The sequence below is a fragment of the Sorex fumeus genome, unplaced genomic scaffold, assembly GCF_029834395.1.
Source record: "Sorex fumeus unplaced genomic scaffold, SorFum_2.1 ptg000063l, whole genome shotgun sequence".
Classification (NCBI taxonomy): Eukaryota; Metazoa; Chordata; class Mammalia; order Eulipotyphla; family Soricidae; genus Sorex; species Sorex fumeus.
This window is the reverse complement of record NW_026606120.1, coordinates 609,408-614,470: the sequence shown is the minus strand read 5'-3', so window position 1 is coordinate 614,470 and position 5,063 is coordinate 609,408. Positions and strand designations below refer to the sequence as shown.

Below are 5,063 nucleotides of genomic sequence, written 5' to 3'. Positions count from 1 at the left end.
TGTTCAGGGATCACTTCTGGCTTCTAGCCCATGAATCACACCTGATTGGCTTGGGAGACCATATATTGTGCCAAGGATTAAACCCTAGTCAGCTGAATGGAAGGCAAAAGCCCAATATACTATCGTGCTGACCCTAATTTTTATTTTGTACTAGTACCCATTAGGATCATGTTGGCTAAATTGAGCAGAAACCAAGCAAAATGTAGCTTCAAAATATATGTATTTGTTTCATGCAACATGAAATTTGTATATATATAATCAAGAGATAGTGCAGCAGCTGCATAGTGCTATAGAGACTCAGCTTTTTTTCCTCATTTTTTTATTCTTCCATACTCTGAATGCAGAAACAGAGAGAAGGAGAGAGGGAGACAGAAAGGTCTTCACTGTTCTTGCCTAAGATCTTAAGACATATGCCTCATGAAGTATAGGCCACAGGTCTGGAATCTAGGCAGAAAGATAAAGGAATAAACAACAGCAAAAGTCCTATTTCAACAGTAAGTACCTAGTGTCCTTGAAACACATTGCTTGTTTATGGGATGAGAATCCTGGGAGTTTCATCTATTCTCATTAAAACTGATAAATAAAAAAAAATTCTGGATAAAATTAAGTGATAGAATATGCTAATAATCTAACTATAAGTTAAAGAATGTTAAAAATAAAACCAACTGAGGCCAGGATGTGGTTTTACAGTAGAGAGCATGCCTCATACAAATCCTTGGGTTCAAATCTTGGCACCACAAAAAAAAAATTAAAAATAAAGTTAGCTGTGAGGACAGAGATATTAAACAGAGTATATGTAGAAAAGGTAAAACAATTATCCATCTCTCCATAGAAATTGTTGGAGTTACATGAATTGACAGCAGGAAGCAGTTCTTCTGTGCACAGATTATTTTGTGAAGAGATTGTCCTACCCTCTTATTTCCAACTCGCAGTTTTAAAAATACCTTTGTCCCAGGAGGGGAGATGCATGTCAAAAGTAGACTATGGACTGAACATGTTTGCCACTCAATGCCTCTTTTGCAGACCACAACACCCAAAAGGAGAGAGAGAACACAAGGGATTGCCCTGCCACAGAGGCAGGGTGGGATGGGGGGGATGGGGGTGGGAGGGATATTATCCATGGTGGTGGAAAATGGGCACTGGTGGAGGGATGGGTATTTGATCATTGTATAATCGAAACCCAAGTACAAAAAATTGTAAATCTACAATGTACCTCATGGTGTTTCACTAATAATAAAAAGAAAGTTAAAAAAAAATACCTTTGATATCTAGCTCTCATAGCTTTTTGTTGTAATGATATTTGTCATTCTCATTTGGTTAAATGTAACTAAAAACTCACTTTGAACAGATGTACAGACATACACAATCTATTCTGGGATATTCAATTTACAATAGTTTTTCTTTTAATACTTCCTATGTGTTGGGCTGGAGTGATAGTACAGCGGTAGGGCATTTTACTTGAGTGCAGCTGGCCCGGCTGGACTGGGTTTGATTCTTCCACCCCTCTCGGAGAGCCCAGCAATCTACCGAGAATATCTCACCTGCATGGCAAAGCCTGGCAAGATACCTGTGACATATTCGATATGACAAACACAGCAACAACAAGTCTCATGATGGAGACGTTAGTGGGCCCGCTCGAGCAAATCGATGAACAATGGGAAGACCATGACCGTGACTTTCTGTGTGTGTAAAATGCTTGAATAACATTGAAATATACCATTTAGATCCCACTTTTTTAAAAAAAGCGAAAGCCCATAGTACAGTTAATATTAAAAAATATGACAAAATCTACAGTAGACACATGTAAAAATCTTAATCAAAACAAGTAGATGTGAATGATTTTTAAGATGAAAGAAAATGGCTAAAATTAAGTGCAAATGTGATTACAACAAAAGAAAGCATTTGTTTAGATGTGAGTTCCAGAGGAAGTGAAACTTAGAACATAGAGGAAGAGGTATACTATTTCAAGTTGGTTAGAGACAGACTGGGAGCAGGAAAACAGTAAAGTGTGTGTGTGTGTGTGTGTGTGTGTGTGTGTGTGTGTGTTAAGAAAGTAGATAGAAATTCCATTTGAAACAAATTGAAATTATTTCTTAAATTGTACCAGGAAATCAGAATGGATATGCATAGTTAAACTATAATTGAGTCCTTAAAAATAAAATTTTGAGGTACCTTTATTTATTTGTGATTATTTGAAGAGGGGGGCCTGAACCACAACCAGTGGTGATCAGGACTTATTCCTGGTTCTGAGCTGAGGGATCATTCCTGGCAGGCTTCAAGGACCATATGGAATGCCAGGGATCAAACCCTGGTTAACCATGTGCAAGGCAAGCACCCTACCTGGTGCACTATCACTCCAACCCCTAAAATTACATATTTTAAATGGGATCAGGAAATATTTTTCTATGAAAACTTTTAGATGTCCAAAATTACTAAGGGTTAAGCATTGATATTATTGCAACGATCAAAGAAACAATAGGAATAACTATCATATAATTTTTGAATTTCCACACATGCATTAAAAAGTAGTATTTGATAAATATGAGGGAACTTGTGGCCTTTCGGAAGGAATATACTAGAGGTAACACCCAAGATCCTCATACTGTTCTGAGTGTTCTTTCCCTCTGGTGTGACTCTTTGGGGAAAAAAGAAGAGAGGGGACAAAGAGGGAGAGGAAAGAATAACATGAGAGAGTTTTACTGGAAACCCCCATTCTTTCTGAGATCACAATTTTCTCTATAACCAATGGGGAAAAAGAGAGAGACAGCATCACTTATCTCTAGTAGATACATCTAATCAGAAGATCTTATTTAACTTCTGGGCCAAAACTTCAAGAACACAGGATTAACTAAATTAAATTCTAATGGGAAACTGAAAGTATTCTTAAGTGGAATGAATTATGATATTGTAAAACAGTAGAAAAAACGTTTGCAAAGTAAAATAAAATATGGAATGAAAGTCACATAGCCAGGCATTAGGGTCATGAAATCTAATTTTTATACTATGTGAGAAATCCCTATAATTAAAAATGTAGCAATTAAGCGCTATGATTTTGATGTTTCCCCACTATTTCTGTCATAGAACTGATGGGAACTGTAAAAAATATCTTCTATACCAACTCTTGTTGGTATGGCTTTATGCAGACAAACAAAAGGAAAAAAAAACATAAATTACCACTTATTTTTGAACAGTTAGTGAATTATGTACTTCCAGACAGTTTATTTCAATTAGTTATAATCACAGTGGTGCAAAGAAAATACTGTGTCACACTGTATTTTCAATTGACTGAAGGATTTTGATAATATTAAAAATGCTGTTCTCTTCATCCCATTAGCCATTAAACAAACATAAATTACTATTTACTTTTGAACAGTTAGTGAGTTATGTACTTTCAGACAGTTTATTTCAATTAGTTATAATCACAGCCATTAAGTGGTAACGAGCAATACAAAAAAATTACTGTGGGCCTGCTATGGGGGTTGGCTTGAGGGGTGATTAGGAAAATGGAGACAATGATGGAAGGAAGATGACAATGGTGGTGGGATCAGGGTTGGAATATTGGATGTCTGTAACAAATCATCATGAACAACTTTGTAATTCATGGTGCTTAAATAAAGTGGGGGTGGGGAAAGGCTGATCATTTAATAGTATTTAACAGCATCGATTACTAGGATCTAGCCAGAAAATGTAATAGTTTGTATCTCAACACTTTCAGAAAATCTTGTAAATATAAAAAACACATAAAGCATAAATGTACAACTTAAAAAAATTATTGTATTACCAACACCAATGGAGCTACCATTGAAATCAATACATAGAACATTAGTTCAACACCTTCTCAGCTTATATTATTACATTGCTTTATTTATTACATTACATTACATTGCTATAAAATCCTAGTACGGTTTTATAGCTTCAAAGTTACTCTTATCTACGTCCCACCAAAAAACTCACAATCAAGATTTCCAAATTGTAATTCCCTGTTTCTTATTGTACTTTCATAATCTAATGCTTATCTATAAGTATACCTGTAGCATTATGAAAATTGAATCATGACAAATAGTCTGTTTTTTATATAAATGTTTTCATTGAGTGGGTAGGAAAGAATAGTCTTTTCCCTTTCCTCTTCTTTTTCTTGAATATATCTGTGTCCTGGTCATTCTCTTTTCTTCTTTAGCTGACTTTTTCCCTCTGATTTGATCCTGCAAAACCTTATAATTTACATAACTATTTTGGAGAGCCTTAGCACCAAGCATAACAGCATGTTCCTGCACCAGAACTCTTTCCTTCCTTTTTCCATAATCAGTGATCCCAAATTGGTGCACTTCCAAATGAACCTTTTCTAAGTTAAATTCTTGTATATCCACATCTTTCTCAATGCTGATTTTGGCCTTTGTATTTTCATCTTGATCTAGCTTCTGTTTCCTTTTTTCATTTCTGCTGTGAAATTCTACCACTTCTACTAGTCCCCTGTTGTTCTTCCTAAAGGAAAAGGATACTATAGCACAAGAGACTTTGAATCCTGAAAGAAAATCACTAGATTTTACTTAAGCAGAAGCACACTGCACCTCTTCTCTGATGAGTTCCTGAAAGAAGGTGGAAGCACTGTTCCTCTGCCATTAACAAGACATTCTTTTGGAGGGCCAGCCTCTGCTGCCAAGATTGCTGAAGTCCCTATATCTCTCTCCTTGCTTTCTCTTTAATTTCTCAACCTTTTCTGTTCTGTTTCATCTTCCATCTCCCCAAATTCATAAAGATTCTGGAGCAAGGTGTCCAGAAGTGTCTGTAAGCCAGGCGGTATGAACAACCCTTGATCCAGCGCCATGCTTTGGTCAGCCATACAGCCAGTTTGCAAGAATAGTCTTTTCACTAATACTGTTGGGTTAGTTGGTTATCCTTATTGAAAAAAGATAAAATTTAACAACTTACACTACATACAAAATCCTAGTAGGGTTTTATAGCTTAGTATCAAAAGCAATGTGACAATATATTTTAGAAGATACTATTCATGCTTTAGAAATAGAAAAAGATTTAACACAAAGGTTTGTATTAATAGCACTGTA

General features: G+C 35.7%; 1 pseudogene; it reads right to left on the bottom strand.

Annotated features, from left to right (window-relative positions):
* Positions 1-297: 297 nt before the first annotated feature.
* Positions 298-4,825, bottom strand: LOC130035845 (uncharacterized protein C1orf131-like; annotated as a pseudogene).
* Between the last annotated feature and the right edge of the window lie 238 nt (positions 4,826-5,063).